This window comes from Macrobrachium rosenbergii, chromosome 11 (genome assembly GCF_040412425.1).
Source record: "Macrobrachium rosenbergii isolate ZJJX-2024 chromosome 11, ASM4041242v1, whole genome shotgun sequence".
NCBI lineage: Eukaryota > Metazoa > Arthropoda > Malacostraca > Decapoda > Palaemonidae > Macrobrachium > Macrobrachium rosenbergii.
Window position 1 is genome coordinate 19,536,182 of NC_089751.1, and position 25,953 is coordinate 19,562,134.

At 35.9% G+C, this 25,953-nt stretch overlaps 1 long non-coding RNA gene across 1 annotated transcript in view; it reads left to right on the forward strand.

Moving 5' to 3' along the window:
- Nucleotides 1–25,953, forward strand: part of LOC136843569 (uncharacterized) — a 191,079-nt gene that overhangs the window by 122,375 nt on the left and 42,751 nt on the right. The window contains exon 5 of the long non-coding RNA XR_010854588.1: nucleotides 14,238–14,374. This is a non-coding gene — a long non-coding RNA (uncharacterized lncRNA). The remainder of the gene's footprint in view (nucleotides 1–14,237; nucleotides 14,375–25,953) is intronic.

A 25,953-nucleotide genomic window follows, 5' to 3' on the forward strand; every position in this document is an offset into this window, starting at 1 on the left:
TATGTATATATATATATATATATATATATATATATATATATATATATATATATATATATATATATATATATATATATATATATATATACATGTATACACACACACATATATATATATTCATGTATTAATATATGTATATATGACGAATAATATTGCATAATTATATTCCAGTATCTTTGTATGTTATTTTGTACGTTGTGTATTTCTCTTGCGTTTTTAGGGATATATGCCATAATGCCAAGATTAAAGATTTTTTACACCTTATGTTACGTAAAACCGCATTTTATTTCAACAACGAACTGTGAAAAAAATTGCGGAGAGCATCATAATTGTTGAGAGTATTTCTACAGTGTTTAATTCTAAACGAAGAGCACTTTTATTTTTAGATTTGAATTAACACTGCGATCTTAATTCAAAGGACTAATTATGGTTCCCAAGTATAATTACAAGAAATAATAGATATTTCTTAGTTAAAAGTAGCAACCATTCAAATAGAAGCGAAAGCAGAAATAGAAAAATTAGACCAACAGAGAAAGCTATGATAATAATTATTTGACCTATAGTACGCCTCATTAGAGTTGAGACTTCGATATTTTTGCTGATCACAAAGCAAGGAAACACAGACCACAAGGCAGACCTTTGAGCGCATCGGTTAGGATAAAGAGCAATTTCCTTGGTAAGTTTTACATAAAAATATTGTAAAGTACTGTAATGAAATCTGTGACGTAAATAAGTATAAAGGGTTTTATCATTACCTGTTGCATACTGGAGCTTTAAGGACTAGGTGTCGAGGAGATTGTATAATTGTCCCTGAATGATCTACGTATTTGGAATTGTAAACTCCTGTTTTGTATGGTTGTTGGTTAGGAATTTTCCAACCAGAAAATCTTTTTTTTTTTTTTTCTTGTGAAATTTATACCATCACCTATACATACCAACCTCGGTTAAGGCTTTCAGACACTTAAATCTCTATGTAATGTTCCGTATTGAATATCAACATCATATTTTCATTGATATTTCATGTCTACCATTAATTTGAAAGGAATTTCAGAACCACGCTATATTAGGAATTCTTTCATATTTTACTTTCCCGAGAAATTTCGTTCCATATCCATTTCAGGTCAGCATTAATGAAGAAATACCGTTAACTTATTTTTTCATTACGTCATTTCACCATTTCCCTTGATAACCAGAAATAGCATAGTATACCCAGTTGGATTTCCTCCAGGTATTACATCGAGGCAAGAAGAGCTCTTATGTGCGGCTGTTATTGAGGTGACACTCCTTACACAAAGAGGGTTTCTGCATGAGGGAGGGCGATGAAGGAGAGGGCTTTTCATTGCCATAAACATTTGTAACAATAACGGTAGACATTCCAATGGCCTGGAACTTTTGTCTACTTTACTATTCCTGAAGATTTTTTTCCCCTTTAGTTTACGACTCTGGTGAAACAGTATAGTTTCCATTTCATTGGGTAGTTTTGTCTAATGAAAGTCATTACGTAAAGGTTAATTAATGACGTTAAAAGTAACAATTTTCATGCTTTTTTTTTTACAGTTATCAAAAAGGCATATATTCCTGGTTTGTATGGGTGCTACGCTAAGCTTCCTCCCGACAATTCAAATAGGCGTCGTCCGTACTGAAAACTTATTTACGTATTCGATAAATGTTCCATTAAGCATCTCCTATCGTAAAATGGTGGTTTAGTAATTTTGAAATATTCGGGTGTTATTAATTCCGGTAATAACAGCTTTTTACTTAATGTAAGATGCCCTGTAATCTAGTTTAAGTGAGTTTTGAACTTTGTGGATTGGTCTGAGACCCCTTGTACAGTCTTTTTAACCTTAAATTGCAGAAGGCCTCGATATATCTTGCGTACCTCCTTGTGTTAGTTGTGTCGTATTATTGAAACCATAATATCTTTCTAGTGGAGGGTATCTTAATATTTTGTGAAGAATGTACGGGATGCATTTTGTACTAGAAAGTAAATAGAACAAAACGAAGTTTTCAAGATAAATTGTTTGTATAGTATACATAATAAACAAAGCATAAAAAGATTAAAATGAGTGAGAAATATGAAATACATAAAAGTGGTAATATGACAGTCGAAGATGAAAGGATGAATCAGTTATATTGAGATGTTAAGGTTATGTGGATAAAAGGGGATGTGATGGGTGGGTGAAAGGAATTCATATTTTAGAAGGGTTATGACACCTGAGGAGTGGAAGACTAGGAAAGTGTTCATAGAAGGTGTGAAAGAGGCTTTGGAAAGTAAGTTCTTTAACATCAAGGAAGCAAGAGAGTGAGCGAGTGAGTGCATGATAAAAGAAAATTAATATTTCAGTGTTTGTAGGTAGCCCGAAACGTCTGATTTTGTGGCAGGTTTGTGCATCAAAGTGCATCCATGATTCAGCGGTTAGAATGTAAATGTTGTATGGGCCATTGCGTTCTGTTATTTTCTCTGGGGTCACGCATGGCAGGTGAGGAAAATATTTGATGATGATTATACCAACACTGGGTGATCCTGCAAAAAAAAAGAAAAAAAAAGAAAGAAAACTGAGTCACAGGAAAAATCTGCGACCAGTGAACTTCATTTATTTGTGATTTAGTGGATGCCCTTACTTGAAGATTAAACTGTCAAAAATAATACCTAAAGTAATATGTTTGGAGTCAGCAGAATTGCATAACACTGCCGGCTGTTCTTCATTCTCCTGCTTTTATTTGCCCTTGTTTCCCTTCCACTTAGGTTAATTGTTTAATCAAATGTTGGAGTCACTTATTCCCTTGTTGTTTACAAATATCAATAGTAATTAGGACTTAATGGATCTGAGCTCTCGTGTCCGTTTATGGAATATTAAAGTGATCACACTGTGTATGGGATCAAATATATTCGCATGAGGTGAATCTTGCGAAGTGTTTCAATGAAATATGGGTGTGAGGAGTGCTTTATTTCAAACATTAATTTCTCTTTATATCACCTTGTTATTAAAAATATGGATTTTAACATCAATAAAAATATTCTTAATTAATGATATATTTTTAATTAATGATAACAGTAACCTATGAATAAGTGGAATGGGACTTATTCATAGATAACAAAGTGCCTCATCCTAAAACACTATCTAAATCTGAATTAGGGGCCACAGTTGGACTGATGATAATTGCATAATGGAGGAATACTACCTTTAACACCAAACTACGCGATGTAACTAGACCTTCTGCTAGTTAGTGGAAGCATGTTATCTTTCGTGGATACTTCATAACTATTAATTCGCATTTTGAAAGGACTTTTGGAATGAAACTCCTTCAATCAACGATTATTTCCCAGTTACATGTCATTTCATTTAAAGATGTGTTAGTTATCCAAGGCAGTTGTGGTGGAGAAATTCCAGAAGAGTTTTTCTCTGATTCTGTTGAAATGTCTTTTCTCAGAAAATCACTATATTATATTTATCTAGAGAATATAGACTGGAGAAACAGTTCTTGTCTATTCCTTCAAATTCAACCTTCGAAGGTAAGAAGTAAAAGGATTAGCAGGAGGGTTTCTTGTAAGTAATGAAGGCCACATGTAAACTAACATTTTGTGGAGATGGCCGAAAAGAAGGAGTGGGCCAAGAAAAGCTTATTTTGCAGAAGTGTCTGAAAATAGTTGATCCCTATGCAGAAAAATGCAAATATAAGTAACATACATAAGGCATAAATACATGCACACACACACACTCAAACACACACACACACACACACACACACACACACATATATATATATATATATATATATATATATATATATATATATATATATATATATATATATATATATATATATATATATATATATATATATATATATATATATATATATATATATATATATATATATATATATCCATCCAAGGTAAATGTAGTTTCTCACATACGAGTCCTTTTGGTACAAGTAATTTTCAAGCAAAGTGGATTGCGCGATCAGGATTATTAGTGGTATTATATTTGTCAATATAATGAAGCTTCATGCTCATTCGTGACAAAATTATAACTTCCGTATAATGTGTGTGTGTGTGTTTTGATGTAAGTCTGTATGCGAATGTTATGCTACTTTGTGGAACGACAACGATACAAAGGATGATTTCAGGTTCCCTGGTGTGGTAATGGATTATAAGCCTGAGTTTATAATGGGACTGTTAACATCCATTAACGCGGAAATCCCATGAGATCCATTATATCCCAGATGCCATCGACTACATATGGCGTAGTCTAGATATCTAATAGTAAGTTATATCCTTAAATGCCTCTCGTTCCATTTGCCAGCCGGTGTTCATTGACCTCCGGAAGACGACGCTTCTGTAAGGCGATATTGCATTTATGAAGACTGGGAACGTACTGAAGAAAATCACAGTTGTTGAGTCACTATTATAAGTTCCGATGGCTCCTTTTATTCATGCTCCAGATGTGCTTGAGGTAAATGCTCTTTTTCTCATGCATGCCGGGATTCTCCCATAAGCCAAATGGACTTCCTTACTGTACAGTGTTCTGTTTGTAACATGTATACGACTCGTAGACGAAACATTTGATCATTTTATATATTCCATATATGTCATCTGTATAGAGTACATTGACTTTTATCGTTACAAATATTAGCTAAAAATTATCCATTAAACATCAAAATCTCATATTTGGTTGAACGGTGTTCTCTTCCTAGATTTGTGCACAGAAAAACCTAATTCATTCCCTTATTTCTGTATTCATTACACCAGCAGATGTTGGAAGATGCATGAAAAACAAGTAAAACATGCTCCGAAGTTTCTTCGGCGCAATCGAGTTTTCTGTGCATCGTATAGTCAAGGCCACCGAAAATAGATTTATCTATCGGTGGTCTCGTTATAATACTGCATGATCCGAGGGCCATGAAACTTTAATCACTGACCTGTCGGGCCTGCCCTATATTGTTGCCAAATGCACGATTATGGCTAACTTTAACTTTAAATAAAATAAAAATTACTGAAGCTAGAGGGATGCAATTTGGTATGTCTGACGACTGGAGGGTGGGTGGTGGACATACCAATTTACAGCCCTCTATCTTCGGTAGTTTTTAAGATCTGAGGACGGACGGACAGACAAAGCCGGCACAATAGTTTTCTTTTACAGAAAACTAAAAGTACAGAGAAAACTAGAAACTCTAACATTCCTGTCCAATTAAAAAAGGTCACTAACCGTTTGCAGTAACAATACATCCACACTGCATGACAGATGTGGGTGCACGTTATACGTTGATAAACAACATTTTAAGAAAATTGACACGAGAAACAGTTATAATCTACTGTTAGATGTATTTTGGAACTTAATACAATTACTAACAGGACCTCATTAAAACTGGATGGTATCTAGCGGAGATATTTATCCAGGAAAAGTTACAAGCTTTCTAGGACTAACAGTCCTCATTGTCAAGTATCCGTAGAATGACTGGACACGCAGGCCAGCAGTATTTATGTGTGTGGGGGAGTGGATTAGAGCCGTTGTTTTTCAAGTTCCATGTTCTGGCTTCTTTAGTCCTAAGGACTAAAGAAGCCAGCACTCCCCCACACACATATAAATACAACTGGACTACGTGTCCAGTCATTCTACGGATACTTGACAATGCGGACTGGTGGTCCTAGAAAGCCTGGAACTTTTCCTGAATGAATATCCCAGTTAGATACCATCCAGTTTTAATGAGGTCCTGTTAGTAACTGTATTAATGCACAGAACAGTTGTGCAAGTGATAAAGTTATATATATATATATATATATATATATATATATATATATATATATATATATATATATATATATATATATATCTGTGTGAACATGTTTGGGTACTTGTGTATAGATGTGTGGAATGAAAGTTAATCAGGATAATCGTAGCTACTTTTACATTCATTATTATGTATACTTTGATAAGAACTGCCATAGTATTTTCTTATAGTTTTATCAGGGAATCAGGAAGAGTGAGAATTACAAATGTAAATGTAAATGCCATGTTTTTAAAATCCTACTGGATGATCATTAGCTAACTGAAAAAAAAACTATTGTGAATAGCATTTAAATGCACACATCCATGGATTTCGTGGCAAGAGCAATAAATCTGTTTTTGCATCTCAGTTTCATCAAGATATTTTTATCGTCTTTGCATTTGCTGTCATGTGTAACTATATTCATATTATTAAAAGCATAAAATAATCGTCATTTCTCATCTGTATCGAAATCCGAATTGCAGCGCTAAGCAATATCGCACGTTTCTTTCATGAGAACAAAAGAGCCTCATCTTAATGATGAAAATCGACCAATATTGCAGAGGAAAAAGACTGGTAATCCTGGTCCCATGACTGTTGTTTTAATAAAAACAAGTAAAAAATGTACCGAAGTTTCTTCAGCGCAATCGAGTTTTCTGTACAGCGTACAATGCTGTATGAAAATCAGCTACGGCCCATGAAACTCTCAGCCGCGGCCCATGAAACTTTCAGCCATGGCCAGGTGGTGGCCTGTGTTGTTAGCACATATAGCGGTGCCAGACGATCATGACTAGCGTTAACGTAAATAAAATAAAAACTGCTAAGGCTAGAGGGCTGCAGTTTGATATGTTTGATGATTGGAGGATAAATGATCAACATACCAATTTGCAGCCCTCTAGCCTCAGAAGTTTTTAAGATCTGAGGGCGGACAGGGAAAGTGCGGACGGACAGACAAATAGCCATCTCAATAGTTTTCTTTTACAAACAACTAAAAAAATTAGGTAAAGATTTACACTGAAATTAGAGATTTCGTGTTTTTTCAATAACATCTTACAGTAAATGAAGAGAAGCCATTTCAAAACAACAGTAATTATAAGAGAAGATGGTTTTTAAAATTGTCTGAGAAGTTAGTACAACAAGTATTCGCGCACAGTTGATGCAGCGTACATTCACAGTGAAGCTTTAGGTATATGAATACATTCCCCGTGAATGTGTTGAAGCTAATGGCACTTGCGATTAGATAAGAATACTTGTTATACGAAGAATCTAAAACGCCTTTTATTTCCGCATAATCAAAGTCACATGATAAAGATTAGTTTTTACAGTCATTTAGCTACCTTACTAGGGTTGTTTGCCATTGTTCCTGTGACATCTGGCCTATTTTCTTGTAACTTCCTTTTTGTATCACATGCATTGATAACATTTCAATCTAAAATTCTTGACACAAGGAGGAGTCTGCTTAACATTATGGGGTCGATTATTAGAACAGTCCATATATATTGTTATTGCAGATAACTGAGAATACATAACTTGGAGAAATATAACCATCCTACGAGGACTGTCCACAGTTTATGTAAATAGTGTGATTATATTCTAGTTTGTTCTGTTATACACAGTACGTGGCCTGCGAGGGGGAACCCTAAATGCTCTGCTCATATCTTGCACCATATTAGTCATCTGCCCATTATTCAAATCAAAGAAAAACAAACAGCCGAGAGCAAAAGACAGAAAACCGCTCATTCCACCAGGAAAGGAACAATACGTGAGGCTCCTTTAGTCCGTATTAAAACAAAAGACATCGCTTGCCTTGTTTCGTCCAATTACGCCTTCATTTTCACTCGCCTGGGAAACCCCAGTTATTGGATACGGATTAGGCATGTCAATGAGACCCTCTTTCCTTTCCCTCTGTTATCTCTTCTCCGCTCTCCTGTACCCTAAACACGAAACAACACACAGGCTCACTATTATATACCTATTTGATTGTTTTTATTATGGACTTTTAGAAAAGCACAAATAAATAGCCTTTGTTATTGATTCAGTTTGCACATGTACCCTAAACACGAAACAACACACACAGGCTCACTATTTGATTTTTCTTATTAAGGAGTTTTAGAAAAGTACAAATAATTAGCTTTTGTTATTGATTCCATTTGCACACACACACACACACACACACACACAGGCTCAGTTTTACTTATCTGATTGTTCTTGTTATGGGCTTGTAGAAAAGCACAGATAAATAATTAATGTTAGTGATTCAATTTGCACATGTGCCCTAAGCATGAAACAACACACGCAGGCTCACTATTACTTATTTGATTGTTCTTATTATGGACGTTTAGAAAAGCACAAATAAATAACCTTTGTTATTGATTCAATTTGCACATGTACCCTAAACACGAAACAACACAGGCTCACTATTAGCTATTTGATTTCTCTTATTATGGGTTTTAGAAAATCACAAATAAATAACCTCTGTTATTGATTCAATTTGCACATGTACCCTAAACATGAAACAACACACAATAGGTTTACTATTACCTACTGGATTTTTCTGATTATGGACTTTTAGAAAAGCACAAATAAATATCCTTTGTTATTGATTCAGTTTGCACATGTACCCTAACACGAAACAAGGCACACAAGATCACTATTACCTATTTGATTTTTCTTATTATGGACTTTTAGAAAAGCACAAATGAATAACCATTGTTATTGATTCAATTTGCACATGTACCCTAAACATGAAACAATATATACAGGCTCAGGATTACTTATTTGATTTTTCTTATTATGGACTTTTAGAAAAGCACAGATAAATAGCCTTTGTTATTGATCCAATTTGCACATGTACCCTAAACATGAAACAGCACACACAGGCTCACTATTACTTATTTGACCGTTTTTATTATGGACTTTTAGAAAAGCCCAATTAAATAACCTTTGTTATTGATTCAATTTGCACATGTACCCTAAACACGAAACAACACACACAGGCTCACTGTTACTTATTTGATTGCTTTTATTATGGACTTTTAGAAAAGCACAGTCAAATAACCTTTGTTATTGATTCAATTTGCACATATACCCTTAACGTGAAACAACACACACAGGCTCACTATTACCTATTTGATTGTTCTTATTATGGACTTTTAGAAAAGCACAATTAAATAACCTTTGTTGTTGATTCAGTTTGCACACACGCACACACAGGCTCAGTTTTATTTATTTGGCTGTTCTTATTATGGGCTTGTAGAAAAGCATTGATTCAATTTGCACATGTACCCTAAACATGAAACAACACACACAGGCTTACCATTACCAATTTGATTTTTCTTATTATGGAATTTTAGAAGAGCACAAATAAATGATCAATATTATTGATTCAATTTGCACATGTACCATCTTTTAAAGACATATGAGAGTAAAGCACAATAGAGATACAACTAGGATCTTGCGATTAAGCAAACTGAAAGACATAAATCGATAATATATCTGATGTTGGGAATACATGGTAGAAGTTTTATACCATAGAACAGTCATTTGAACATATATGTTGATTAATAGAAAATGGTTTTAGACTTCTGTGATTCTTGCATTAAATTAATTACGTAAAAATATTGTTGCTATTAAAATCGATGTACGAATAAATTCAGTTATTATCTCGAATACTCTGCATTTCTTCACGAAAACATCTTTTGTTTACGATTTATTATTCAAGATACAATGAATAGGTACGCTGGCGTATTTATCACTTTCAGATGTAAGTAGCTGTGTTTTGAACGATATTTCCGTTGCAACATTATAAAGACTAAGTAGGTGATGAAATTATTGAATATAAACATAAACTTTCACTTTTTGTTTGCACCATGCACTAAGTTTAGCTAAGTCTCTGTTAAGAAATTGAGCAACCATATGTCTATTCTCCGGAGGTAGGATCGACTTGAGATAGTTTCAACTGCATAATCAATAAGCTTGTTTTCAAGGCCAAGGGACATGTCATATATATGCAATATCAAAACAGTGTCCCAAGAACACTTTCCTAGGGGACATTTGAAATTGAAATCCAGTAGTCACTAGAATGCCCATCAGCAACTACTTTTTGCATCTATTAGCTAAAAATTCCATAATAATACTGAGAAATAGTTGGGCAACTCCCATCTGTCCGGGTCTAAAAAAGAAGGCCTCGTGGTTAATATGGTCATAAGTAACACTAAAGTCCAGACTACCTTTTTAACTACACGACCAACATAACGGGATTTCTGTTCAACACTGAAAGTTGGGGGAGGAGCACCACAAGCCCCAAGAACCTTGCAAAAGTCTAGCTGTGAACTAGGTAACAGATGATTACTTAAAGCATAGTCCTTCAAACTTTTTGATTATGAGGGAGCTACAAAACTTGGTCGGTGATTAGGAAGGGATAGAGATACTCCAAACGCATGCACCTAATGGAGTAACATTATCAAATATCCAACTAATGTAAAAATAACACCTAGCTCTCTTACGAAAAATTAACAGACAACTTTAGGGCACAGTAGTCAGCAGTTTTCACAACAGTCAAAAGTGAAAAGACTATTTGGTTCTGCATGTCCATAAGCGTAAAAGCTGAGTCAAGGATTCTTGATGTCAAGGGACCGAAAAGCTAAAGAAGTCAGTTTAGCATCAGGAAAACAGGAATGAGGTATACTGAGTTCCTCATTGCTCTACATATTGTCATCCACTTCAGTCCAAACGGTTGTCTTTGTCTTTGAAAGTGAGTGACAGCTATCTGTTTTACGCAAAGGAGGAGCTGTTGGATCTAGACCAAAAGACACAACACAAAAATTACTGACACCAGAAATGGTTTCTTATTTAGCCAAACTTTATTCATGTGCAGCTAAAGCATAAAGTCTCATAGCTACATCTCTTAATTCGGTACAATTAATCCCGATCAGATCAGATCTATTACCTTTCTAAAGATGACAAGCCCCCTCAGTCTCCAAACATGCACGTTTACAATCGTCATTGAACCAGGCTTCGTTTTTAATACAATAATTCAACAATTGAAGGAATTCCTCTATTTATTATATTAACAAAATCATCAGTTAAAGGAAGAGTAGCCTTAACATACTAACGCGGCTATATCTTATAAGAACAGAACACACCAGGGACTGCTAGTGAAGTTCTAATCATTAAAAAAACTAAAGCATATTTAAAAGTTCCAACTGTAAGACAAACGCTGCTAGTTGAAACACAGAGGAATCAAGGAATACCAGATTCCAGGAATACCAGACTTTTGTGTGACTTCATTTATTACTTGCTCACAGCCAGATTCAGAAGTAAAGTCAAAAGCTCTAAGGCTACGGGAGTCAGGAGGAAAAAACGGAATTCAATTACTCCTTATGCTGAGCACTGAAGTTGCCAACAAACTCGGGAAGACTTTATATCACTTTCTTGTAACTTAGGTATTGTAATGGGAAGAGAGTTTAAAGCAACAGTATTATCTAAATCTGGATTGCAATAGATGGAACCCAAACAAATATTGCTATCCCTACCAAAGAATTTGCAACTTGGACTTTATAACCTTATGAGAAGGTGGGTACTCATTCATAAATAGACACTGCATCCCCCTTGAGTAGGAATGGCACTACATTTAAGTCGTTGTAGTTTCGTGACGCCTGGAATGAAAAGCTCGGATAGGTGCCTCACTTGAAAAAGAAAGTGCTCTGTACATAATTCAGTATCATACTGTCTATTGGCAACTGCCAGGCCACTATTATTACCATGTAGTCTACGAATATTGCAGTACATCATATTGCACTGGAGATTTCTAGAACGTTTAGGTACATGATTTTCTTCAACATCAGCTGGAATGAAAGTAAATATGAATCTATGATTTGTATCACATTAAAAATACAAGACTAACTATAATGATAGTAATAATAACATGAACATGAGTATGATATACATATAAATTGCAAGGTAAAAAAAAATTGGTCAGCATGGAGGCGCCCTTACTCCATGCGAAGCAAAATAACCCTCTCATCCCGAGGCAAATTACTTCGACAGGGAAGACTGTGGTAATCTTTTGATAAAAAGGATACAAATTGATGGCATCAGTATATACTGAATTACATACGAGTGACATTTTTGTTTTTATGGGGAAGTGAAGAATATGCAGAACTTTAATTTTACTTATATTATTGTATAAGCAGCGGAATCAGATTAATTTCTATAACATTGCCCCTAGGGGTCTATTTGATTTTTTGGGTTAAATTTTTTGCACATCAATGACTCTTTGGATGATCGATGGGCTGTCTGATTGGTTGAATGATTGACTTCAGCAGAAATCTAAAACCTGGACTTTGAGCGTTAGGTGATGACTCAAAAAAAAAAAAAATTCAGACAGTGAATGCTCAAGATTGAATCGCCGTGGACTCGTACAAGCTGTATAAATAATAAAGAGAGGGAAAGGGCTTGTAGATATTCAGCAGACAAGAGTTGTCCTCTTCTTTTTAAAAGGATATATATAACAATAAAGCTCTTTCAAACGTTTGCAAGCGATTGCACTTTCTCTTTTTCGTAAAAATTTGCAATCCAAATCCATTCGGTAAACAAATACTGGGAGCAATAAATCTGCGCTTAGTTGAACAAGAATCTTGGTCATACCATTTATACTGTTTTCTGAGAAAATTATCTTGATATTCTTTTTCCCCTTCGTTCCTTAGTTCCCGAATCAAAAAGAAGTTAGAAAGTGGAGTTTTAACCAAAGTTTAATTGAGGATATGGGGTCATGTGCCTAAAAATCATATTCAAATTAAATGTTCCTGTTACACTATGGAATTTGTCAAACAATATTCATATGCGCATTCCTACGGAGAAATCAGAGGGAAAAACTAAAACAAAAAAATGAAAAGCAATCTTAAGTACTTGGATTTATTACCGGTGAGCATTTTCACTTTAGGGAAACATTGATAACATAGTTTCATGTTGAAAAGTGAAAAAAAAAGGTCATGCCTTAATAATAAATTTGTCACTTACACCGTATGCGCCAACGCAAATAAACTGAATACTTCATAGTGCTATTCGACATTAATTAGCTCTCATTTACAAATATTTACATACAAGCGAATAAATAACAATCAAATAAATCAATTTCATAATCCCCAAATTAATATATTTTACTTTAGTTATTTTTTTAGTTAATTTCTTCCTTAGTATTCTGTAAGTTAGTTAAGAAAATATATTGAAAAATTGGTGATATGATGATCTCACTTTAAAATATTACTTATTGTGATATGCAGGGCAGTACAAGGATAGCCACTGAGGAACAGTGTAAACTACAAATACCAGATAGCTCCTGTCCTAGTATACAAATTTTAAGCAACAGAATGGGCTTGCATTTTTTACTTTCTCTGGATGTAATAATCGGACTTTGTAAGGTCATATGATTCAAATATAACTTGTCTTAATATTCCCGTTGTAGACAATGTAGGGGATAGAAATAAAACGAGAATATATGTTGGACTCATTCTTTTAGGTCTGTGTGTGCCTTCCTCTTTGTTTCAGAAAACCAATAGTAAAATATAAACCATGGGCAATTACATATACATATGCGATTAAGATTTGAGGCAAAATACTTTTTACATATAAGAAGAGGATGCGAAAATAAATAGGTATTCACTTGGTCGGAAAATTATATATATGAGAGTAATAAATGAAACAGACCACACAAACGCTGTTTAAAACTTTTTATTGAAATGTCACTCCACAGTTTTGTGTAGAGTTCCCTGAATTGAGGATATAGTCTTAAATTATTTACTTTGTTTATTTGTTTAGAACTGATCTATTTAAAATTCAATTCACAGGTTCTAAATTTTATTACTTACAAATATAGAATTTACTTCTAATAGTTTGTAGATTCAAATATTAGCAGCAAACTCTAGCATCTGAACTCATTCCACTGGAATTATTGCACATTGAGAATAATTATGAAAAGTAACAACTTCTTTTGTACCCCTACCATTTAAATATCTTACAGCACATTCGTATTGCACACAAACGGTGAGTGGCGCCATTAAATTGCCTAGTTTTCTGCTGACTAGTGGGCTATTTGTGATTGAGCGACTAAAATTTTGGTAATGCCTATCCTCTGCAGTGTATGCAAAATAGTGCGGCTGTTAGTTTTACCTGGGATTTCATGAAATACTTGTTACTGCCAACCCACTAAAAAAATCTCATGCTATGATCAATTAATGATGCCTCTTGGATATATCATTTTTACCTGTAGTATACTAATGTATTCGTAGCGCGCAACTTCAAGACTGGTAGATGAATTATAGCTAGTTTCTTTAATGATCACAAATTTGCTGTTTTCTGTTGAAGGATAAATTAGTCTGTCAGGCACGAAAATACTAATTTCTATAGAAAAAAAAAAAAACTGCCCAGTGTCTGTAACCCTGACAAGTTTTCTTTTTTCCTTCCTTTAGGATCAAGGCCATGAAAGTACAACACTGATTTTTCCCACCTCGTTCTTAATGACTGTGCTCTCGGAAGCAGGATTTTATTCAGCATGGTGAGGATAAAAGCTATGCCTAGAACACCCATAGTTCTAGTTTATTTGGAGGTAAGTCTAGAAATTCCTTTTAAATCTCGGGTCTTGCCTTTAGTAAGCCAGTTAACTACCAACACTGAAGCCTTACCAAGACTGCCTTTTTTTGACAGGATAAAATTATTTCGATGCCTCTGAGAGAATATTGTCTTGATTTGCAAAAGAATAAATTGATTTGGATCACTTAATCCATAAACCAATGACAAAAATTTGACCTTTTCATTCTTTTAATAACACTATATATTGAAAAGGATCCTTAATCAGAGAAGCAGGGAAAAAATCACATAACAAAAATGATTACTTATCCCACAAATTGAACGTTTTCTGGTCCGTAAAAAACGCGTTTCAACATTAGTTTCGGAAAGGTTAGCATGGCAAGACTGAGAGAGAGAGAGAGAGAGAGAGAGAGAGAGAGAGAGAGAGAGAGAGAGAGAGAGAGAGAGAGAGAGAGAGAGAGAAATTCTTCGGCAAGGAAGTCTTATTTCATAAACCGCTGAATACAGATGCGGCTCATTGTTCAGCCTCTAATCTACAAACGAAATCAATTTCAGTCTTCTGTCAGGTGGGACTTAGTCAGATTCACGACAACACGATGATCAGAGAGCAAAGGACAAAAATCCAAAAACGATTATTGTACCCTACGAATGTTTTCTGTTCCTTGTCGTTGCGAAATAATTGACTTCGAAAAATGTTTGGTTGCGTTTGCAGCGCGATCACGAAAGATCAGTTCTTGAAAACCTTGAATGTTTGTAAACCACGCACGGTGCATTGTGGGGAAGAATTTATGAAAAGGGAGAATTTTATTACGCAGATGCGAAATTTCTTATTTGATCGTAAACTACCATATTTTTTTTTATGTAACTCCAGTTGCAAGACAATATTTTCTTCCCTGATTTATGATTAGTTCCATAGGAAGCTGTATATACGCACAAAGCACATCTAGAATTTTACTGGATCAGTTGAGGAATTACCATTAATTAATTTCTAAATAAGTCGAGTAAAGTTTTGTAAACTGACTTCGATCATGATATTAGAGAATCGTTGCTCGACCACTGACGCACTAAAATTAATATTGCATTTTAACTTTGCACGACAGATTTTAGTTGTTTTACAAATCCAAAGTCAGAAATGCTGTTTTCGTCTTAGTAAATCAAGAAGAGTAAAGGATAAATCCGTTAAGATGAACTGTTAATGAAATGCTGATCACATATTTAATTTAATTCAAACAATACACCGAATTACATTTTGTAAGGGACACTAATTACCCATAAAGTACTACAAAGACTATATGCAGAAAATGGAAAGAAGCCAAAAATTAACACATTATTTTCATTTGGTATACAATAGGACTTTTTTGTTCAGTTCTGTCTACAAGGCAAAAGGTTGATTACAGCGAGGTGATAAGGCAATATTCTAATAAGGATAAAACAATAGATCTGATGTAGTATTATCATAATTTATAACACTACATAGCTGATGGCCAATAGCTCCTTTTTGGCAGTCTTATGCTATAACACTATGCACTGAAAAAGGCATAGTACTATGACATTATAATACACAGATACCCATTCACAGTTATTTAGGAAAGGGAAGAGTGCCACGTAATGATGTAATTAACGAATAAGATTTAAATAGAACTCAGCCGACTATGCATCTGATGAGATTAGAAGAGGTTTAATTTCCTATTAGAAAGCAATGGAAAGCAACAAGCGTTGCATATTATTGAAGTGCAAATGAAATCTTCTGTATTCAATAACACTTTCTTCCGGCGATTTTCAAGCGAAGGCAATTCGATAGCATTGAGTAAAAAAATAAATTTGCCTTCATTCCAGAGAGAAAGGTAAAATAGGTTCATTACATATATTTTGAATGCTTTCAGATCTCTAATAAATTCGAAATAAATGTTAAAACACCGTTAAATAAGATGTTGAGTGAATGCGAAAAATAAATGTGAGGGGTTGTCTCTAATATAGTCTATGATAAAAAACTAAAAATCCTTCTTCATCCTTCCTGTACTATCCCCCACCTCTCTCTCTCTCTCTCTCTCTCTCTCTCTCTCTCTCTCTCTCTCTCTCTCTCTCTCTCTCTCTCTCGTTACGCATAATAAAAAAAAAAGTAGATCCTTTTGTTCGTAAAGAATCCCTTTTATGGCCTGGTCAAAAATCCTCCCGAAGGAACCTTTCTCTCCCAGAAGGATAAGTCTTGCTAAAATGGATTTTTGCTTCTCTGTGTGTATATTGGCGTAATCATGTAATTCACCCAGTATATATATATATATATATATATATATATATATATATATATATATATATATATATATATATATATATATATATATATATATACATATATACACACACATATATACACGTTAATAAACGTATAAGCGCTTGTTACTGAGCTTCTACCTGTCATTTTCGTGTGGGATTCGTTTATACACTGAAGTCACGTGCATCTACTGTGATTTTTTAAGGAACATACAGCACTCTCCTTGCTTTATTGATCAGTATCTAAAATCATTCAGAAAAGTTTTGTATTTCGTAGATTTACGAAGTGAAAAACCCTAGACTCCCTTGTAGATATTCCTGTATTAATTTCTTGTTTCAGTGGTAATGATGGCAAAACGTCATTGCTAAAATTATTCCTAAAAGTGGTTATAATGTCAGATTTATGAAAATAAGTAACACAAAACTAAGGGTAGATCTAAGTATTCTGTTATCCGTTATTAGGCAATAGTAAGTTAACCTATTTTGAAAACGGGAATAAGATTTCCTGAACTAAACAGAAATTCCAATCATTCTTTGATGCAATAAAACAAGAGGTTTGTTCAAAATGAAATATCTGTAATGCTTTTAGTGTTATATAAGGGCGTTAGAATTTAATACTTAACATACTAAAAATTCTCTCTCTCTCTCTCTCTCTCTCTCTCTCTCTCTAAGGTTTAGCTTCCCAGTTGACATGTGCCCTGTATTTTCTTTTTTATTAATGAAAATCTTATTCACCTTTTTATTACACTTATTTGTTCGTTTTACACTATTCTAGTATTCAACTATACCTCCAGCTCCAAGGTCATCAAACCTTATTCACTCTGTGCAACAATTCCCTCACGTATATTCACTTTTTCCGATGAGGAGAATCTCACTGAAATACAGTATTGCTACTTCACAAAAATAATCCACTCTGGTTTTCGAAAATACGTAGAAAATTAGTCTCAAACTTTTCCATGTCAAGTTCGGAGTGTTTTGGAAAATTCTCGTTTTTTTATCATATTTGGATTTAGGTTTCGCTCTAGCTCGTAAAAACTGGAACGTGACGGACCTTTTCGTGTATCTTTTGGACAGTTTTTGCCGTATTTATGGTTCCATTGTCCTTCCTAAAAATGAAAGTGAAATGCCTTCCATTTTTATCTCCTCTAGTTTATTTTTTTATGAAAACATGAACATTCTGTTCCAGTCTTTTTCGACAGTTTATTGTATAAATAAGGATTCAAAATAAGAAGAATAAACATTGCTTCAGAGGAACATTGGTTTTTGAGAGGGTCTAAATGAGATCTCGAACTCTTCCCGATTCTCTACTTGCATTTCATGGATGGGAAGAAAATGCTTGTTTGTCGTTAATTATGAAACAACGTCTGCTGTAGTCATTCACTACTGTGATTAGGCTTAATTCGAACAACCAAGAATCATATGAGCCAGGAATTTGAATGATTCTGCGTTCCCATATTATAGAGTTTTAAGTGAATATTGAAATAATTTAATTTTGCAATAATGATAGGGCTTGTCCGGCTGGTAAGCTTTTACACTCCTTAGCTGATTCCAACTTCCATGGCCACAGCCATGCTGATGCTTGTGGATTGTAGGCCATGCTGCCTGCCGTGGATACCGGTGAAAACCATGAGGATCAATATGACAATGCCCTCAAATAAATCCACTGATTAGAGACTTCGAGTATCCTAAGAGGAACTTTGTCTTGTTATTAGTTATGGCAGAGTATCTGTTCTAAGACCCAGTCCTTATGACTTGCATGCTGATATTGTCAAAAAAGTCCCTGAGGGAAATCTCGTCACCATCCTATTAGTCTGGATAAAAGTATGTCACGATGAAAGAGAAAGAGAGAGAGAGAGAGAGAGAGAGAGAGAGAGAGAGAGAGAGAGAGAGAGAGAGAGAGAGAGAGAGGGAGGTTACGCTTAGTTTGTAAGGTGAGCAGCGAATACAATGATGATTCTGTGATGTCAAAGTTTGGGATACAGTTTATGCAGTACAAATATACCAGTATCGACAGCAACATTAGGGAAAATATTTCAAGAAATCTGATAAGATTTCAAGCCCACAAAAGAAGTTGACACAAATTATGAGATAATGCTTCAAAGTGATTTACTCTTAGAAGATGCTGTAGAGTTTTAGCCAGGGTTACGATGAAGTGGGCATCAGGTTAATTATTGGGTGAAAAGGTTTGCCATGCTTGTGGGTTTTTATGTCGTCATAAATAGCCGGGTTCCAAGTCTCCAATGAAATGGGGAAAGTGGGTGGCACCCCTCACAGCATTAACACCAACACTGATTCAGTCCACCTGTTTTTGTCAGTGGGTTACCCAGTAATCGATTGAAATCTGGAAGTAGTAGCCAAAATAGCATGAAGACAGGCAGTACAGTTATATCTGCTTAACTGATGGTGATGCTCTTGGTTGATTTAAAGGTGGTTTATGGCATCCCAGAGAATCAAGGACACAAATGAACTCTGTTCAAAGCCTTTGTCTTCTAGGGAATCAGCCAAGAGAAATGTTTGGATTGATTGGGTCAAAGAGGATTTTGACCTTGAGGTACTTCCTTAGGGACTGAGACTGTAAGTATAGTGGATGCAAAGACCCATTTTTCAGAAAGGCTTCCTTGCCAGTAATGTGTTTATAATTTGTTAGGTTAGTATAACTGTGTCCTTTGCGTAATGATTTGCTTACAGAGGATAATCTGCTCCCTTTCTTATGGCCCTCCTGTGTAATGCAGAGGGTGGCTTCAATCAGAGAGAAGCTCTCAGGGTCATGAAATTGCTCCATTCCTGATTGAGATCTACTTTGCTTTGTTAGCTTTGCTGAAATTTCTTGTGCTTAACATTAAAATTCTGCTGTAAGGTCCTCTTCCTGAGGGCTTTAGCACCATGACCGGGTTGGCTGAAGGATTATGATCTTGAAGGTTAATATAGTTAGGAAGCATGCTCTAATTCAATAAAATTTTATCATATTTGGCTAGTGTATCAGCAGAAATAATTTTGTTTGTACTCGGCAAAAAAAAATTTTTTAAAGGAAAGGCGTGAAGTAAATAACTAACATATTTATTAAGTACATATCTTTGGTTATGATTGCCAGACATTTCCCATAAATAGTTGTGCTTATTGATGGAAAGGTACAATGAATTATATAGCCCGATGATACAAAAGGAAAGCGCATCTAAACTCCCAACGGAAATGAAACAAAACATTTCCTTCTCACCTGGTATTCATGCACCGAATTATTGCCATGACGACAATCGCCTTACAAGTATCAGCGTTGAGATCTCCGCCCCCACTTATTATGGCCTTTGTCTAAGCTTTTATTCATTATAAGAACCGTAGAACAACCAACCTCGTCCTTTGGAATATCCCAGCTCACCCAACCAAGAACTGAAAGAGGAGTAATCTTATCTAGTGCCATACAGTACAATAACCCCAGTTTTAAGTTGGGATAAAGTTGACTTGTCGCTCTTAGAACCTGTAATGTCATCCAGCTGGAATAAGTCGTACATAAACATTACTGGCATGTTCACATTAACACTCAGACCTGTTAGAAATTACTTTATTTCATGGAAGTAGTTCATTCAGCTCCCAACCACCACCTACATTTTAAACAAAGCTCTGCATACCTTGTAGAATATTTGATTCCTGCTGTTGTCATGCCATGAATCAAATCTTACTGACTGCGAGAGAAGGATTAATGAAAAAAAACCCAGATTGAAGCATCACAAAGGATTAGTGAGCACCACGAGGAGATATACGAAGGACCTTGAGCGGGATCTGGCAGACATGATAACAGGAGTTGCCAGACTAAAAATCTTATCACAATGGCGCTCTCGAGATAACAGCAGGGGCTATTGTAAGCGAAGATCATTAAGTAAAACGTTTGTCTGTTCTCATGTGATCTATTTGAAGGTGAATATTTATCAACTGTTATCAGTAATTATAACGATGATAATGATAATATTAGGAGACCTTCAAATTATTATTATTATTATTATTATTATTATTATTATTATTATTATTATTATTATTATTATTATTATATTTTCATATATATGTAAATTTAAATTTGTATTTCACTGTCAGGCAACTAAAAATAGCATTCCTAATTTTTTTTTAATTTATAATAAGAATACGAATTCATATCTGCAATGCGATTAGAAGGTATCTTTGAAACTGAAAATATGATGCAAAAAAATTTTTTTTTTATTCCCTATCGTTCCTGAGAAGAATGCCAATTTAAAAACATTTCGTTGTCCTTCGGTTATTTTCTTTTCACTTCTTAAATAAAAAGACGTTTGAGTCTAGATTTAAACTTTTTTCGATATTCCCTGAGATTAATATTTGCATGTTTTAAAATATTTCTCTTATGGAGGGGAATGAAGGATAATTATCATTTATTTTACCAGATGCCACACCCATCCACGTCCATTAATCAGTGTCGTCAACGGCCTTGCAAATGAACTCCATTGGTTTGTCTCTTACCGTATTCCACTTTTGTCTCCTTTGTATACTTTTAGAATTGTTTAATTTTTTCCAGTGGATGTATCATCCTTAACCTCGAGACATTCATAATCTCTTAATAATGGACAACTCATAAACATGGTCAAATTGTTTCCATTCATTCTAAAAGAATCAGCAGTAAGATAAAATTGTGAGTCAAAACCTAATGGCTGTTTCAGTTGTTACATTGAAACTAAAATCCTAATTGTAACAATGCATTATGTGTTATGAATAACCGGACGACGAAGCAAAGACAATCAGTTCTAACGAGCCGGGTTCCATTAACAATGGCTGTAGTCTGACGATACCAAACAGCAGACATAACAGTGCTTATATTCATAGTGACATTGCCAGTTATTACAAGTAGATTATTAACGTCTTAAAATACGCTTTTCTGCGAAAGACACCAGATTATCAATAGGCTCGGAAGGAATAGGAGAGAAAACAATATCTTCACAGGAATCCTGTAGCCACAAACAAACAGGGTCTGCAAGATCGAGAACAAAGGAGGGAGGCCGTTTATCACTCACATTTGAGTGGCCCTCAGGTCAGTATCATTATTGTTGAGATGTGCAATACGAGGGTTCAGGCAACATCGGAAATGGCGATATATTATGTTCGACTTATGCTTCTCGGAAGTGGATTTCAGACCATGATGAACATTTCCTCTCAACATATGTTTTTCCATCAATCATAGCGATTATCAGTAAACATTAAAATCTTATTTTTAGTTTTCAATTTGAATCTTGGTCTTCATCTTTAGATATTCTAATGGATCCGTGATTTGAAACAAGTTTAGTGCCTGATAACCAGGGTGTTTGCTTTTCTCAGTTTTTTTTTTTTTCATGTATTAAGTAAATGAAAATCGGCAATCTCCCTTTTCCCCCCTTACGCAATATTTTTGGTGTTCGTGTTTCCTCAGAGTTTAATTGAAAAGAGCCTGCGGATGGAATGATAATATTTTAAATAAACGAGAGTATGAGAGAATTTTCTACTGAAAGAAACTTCATTCAAATTGTTTCTTTAGTTTTTCCAGTTTTCCGTACCTTAAACGTTTCCAACCTTACACCAGCTTCACTTCCTGTCCCTTGAAAATTTGTTAATTGGAATCCAATATTAGCTCAACTGAATAAATTACACCGGATTTAACTCCACTCCTCAGGAAAGGTGGACCCAAGGTCGATTTGCATATTTACCTAAACTTATTGTTTGCATGTATATATATATATATATATATATATATATATATATATATATATATATATATATATATATATATATACCTTATAAATAAAAGTGAATGTTTGTATGTTGGTTGTGTATAAATTTGTATGTAAGTTTGTATGTTTGTGGGCTATAGAAATCCGAACCGCTTGATCAATCTAGAGTGACAAAATTTGGCATGTGGCCATCATTTTGCCCAACTTAAATAATAGGCTATGTTTCAAACCCGTACCCTCCCCCCTTCCGCTTCCCCTCTCCCTTTCCCTTTGTAACTTGTGTCGTAAATAAACTCTATGGGTTTATCATACCTCATTTCATGCACTTGAGACCATACATATACATTATTGAAAATTATTTTCAGTCACTACAGTAATACCTGGATAAAAGGGACAGACAGCAAAGTAATACCTGGTTAAAGGTGACAGACAGCACAGTAATACCTGGTTGAAAGGGACAGTTACCACAGTAATACATGGATAAAAGGGACAGACAGCACAGTCATAACTGGATAAAAGGGACGGAAACACAGCAACACCTGGTTAAAGGGGACAGACAGCACGGAAATACATTATTAAAGGGGACAGACATTATAGTAATACCAGCATAAGAGGAACAGTCACCACAATAGTACCTACATGAAAGGGACAGACAGCAAAGTAATACCTGGTTAAAGGGGACAGACAATACAATAATACCTTGTTAAAGGGGACAGACAGTACAGTAATACCTGGTTAAAGGGGACAGACAGTACAGTAATACCTGGTTAAAGGGGACAGACAGTACAGTAATACCTGGTTAAAGGGGACAGATAATACAATAATACCTGGTTAAAGGGGACAGACAGTACAGTAATACCTGGTTAAAGGGGACAGACAGTACAGTGATACCTGGTTCAAGGGGACAGACAGTACAGTAATACCTGGTTAAAGGGGACAGACAGTACAGCAATACTTGGTTAAAGGGGACAGCCAGTACAGTAATGCCTGGTTAAAAGCATAAGACTGCATAGTAATACCTGGATAAGAGGGACAGTCACCATAGTAATACCTAGATAAAAGGGACAGTCACCACAGTAGCACCAGGATATAAGGGACAGTTACCACGGTAATACCCGGACAATAGGGACAGACAGCATAGTAATAACTGAATAAAAGGGACAGTCACCACAGTGATACATGAATAAAAGGGACAGACAGTACAGTAATACCTGGGTAAAGGGGACAGACAGCACAGTAATATAATACCTAGTTAAAGGGGACAGACAGCATAGTAATACCTGGATGAAAGGAACAGTCACCACAGTAATACCTGGATAAAAGTGACAGACATTACAGTAGTATCTGGTTAAAGGTGACAGACAGAGCAGTAAGACTTGGTTAAAGGTGTCAGACAGCACAGTAATACCTGGATAAAAGGGACAGTCACCACAGTAAACCTAGAAAATAGGGACAGTTACCACAGTAATACCTGGATAAAAGGTACAGTTACCACAGTAATTACTGTATCTAAGGGACAGACAGAACAGTAACACCTGGATAAAAGGGACAGTCATCACAGTAATTTCTGGATAAGAGGGACAGCCATCACAGTAACACCTAGATAAGAGGGACAGATAGCACATTAATACCTTGATAAAAGGGACTCACCACAGAAATACCTGGATAACAGGGACAGACAGTACAGTAATACCTGGTTAAAAAGGACAGACAGCACAGTAATACCTGGTTAAAGGGGACAGACAGCATTGTAATACCTGGATAAAATGGGCAGTCACCACAGTAATACTTGGATAAAAGGGACGGTCACTACAGTAATACCTGGATAACAAGGACAGGGAGAACACCAATGCCTGGATAAAAGGGACAGTCATCACAGTGATTTTTGGATAAAAGGGACAGTCATAACAGTAATAACTTCAGAAAAGGGGCAGACAGTACATTAATACCTGTCAGTTCACCCACGACTGTTCGGAGGGTGAACGTTCGCATGAAAAAAGTAGAACTGTCAGTAGGACCAACAACACAAACCCCTCTCCCTCTTCCTTCTTCCTCCCCTCCCCTTTCCCCTTCCCTTTTCCCTCCCCTCTCCTTTCCCTTTTCCCTCCCAACACACAGTTGTCATATATATATATATATATATATATATATATATATATATATATATATATATATATATATATATATATATATATATATATATATATATATATATATATATAGTGTATGTGTGTGTGTAAAACCAGAATGTGCACGGAACACTTCCTATGTGGATCCTTCAATAGTGTGACTTACATTCACGCCTGAATCACATACTCATGTGAGAGGATAGTTTATTAATTAAAGTCATTACAACATAAACATTACCAAAATTAGCAACATTTTTACATGCTTTTATTGAACTTGACTTCTGCATCTGTCTGTCTGTCTGTCTGTCTGTTTGGGGTCAAATCTTGTAACTCAATTTTCTACCTGTTCCCTTTGCCCAATGGACTTGAAATTTTTCATGGTTACTCAATCCCGGTGACAATACAACCTCACATGATCAGTAGGTCAGCAGTGACCTCTAGTGACCCTACACTGACCTCCCCCAGTATCTCAGGATTTGTAAGAAACGTGATTTTTCACAACTTTGACTCGATAGAATCTATCTTCTATATAACCCCTCCTCCTACCCTCTTCCACCCCCTCCCCTTTCTCCCTTCCCCTCCCATCTCCCTCCCTCTCTCCCTCCCCAGCACACGATCAAGTGTTAATTTAGCTATGTCTTTGCCCTCCCCTTCCCTGTTCCCTTCCCTTCGCCTTCCCTCATCCCTCCTCTTCCCTCTTCCATCCTCTGACCCCACCCATCCCCCTCCACCACCCCCTCCCCTTCCAAGTCACAATGATCAAGTGTTAATTTAGCTGTGTCCTCCCTCCCCCTTCACCTCCCTTCCCTCCCTCTCCCCGAGCATACGATCAAGTGTTAATTTAGCTGTGTCCTCCCCTCCCCTTGCCTCTTTCATCTCCTCATCCTTTCCTCTTCCATACCCTCCCCTTCTCTCTTCCATCCCCTCCCCCTCCCCTTTTGATGTACATAATCAGTTGTTAATTTAGCTGTCTCCTCCCCTCCCCTCCCTCTTTCCTCCCCTTCCCACCCTCTTCCATTCCCTTCCCATCCCCTACCCTTCCCCCTCTCCTCCCACTTCCCCCTCCCCCTTCCCCATCTCCTCCTACTTCTCATTCCCCTTCCAGAGCACAGAGCAAGTGTTAATTTAGCTGTGCCCTCCTCCCCTTCCCTCTTCTCTCCCCCTCCCCACCATCTTCCATCCCCTTCCCTCCCCTCCCCTTCCCCTCTCCTCCCACTTCGCCCTCCCCTTTCCCATCCCCTCCCACTTCCCCTCCCCCTTCCAGAGCACAGATGAAGTGTTAATTTAGCTGTGTCCTCCTCCCCATCCCTCTTCCATCCCCCCTTCTTCCTCCTCCCCTCCCTTCCCCTCCCTCTCCCCGAGCATAAGACCAATTGTTACTTTAACTGTGAACTCCACCTCCTCTTCCATCCCTCACCCTTCCCTCTTCCTTACCCTCCCCCTCCCCTTTTGATGCACATGATCAATTATTTATTTAG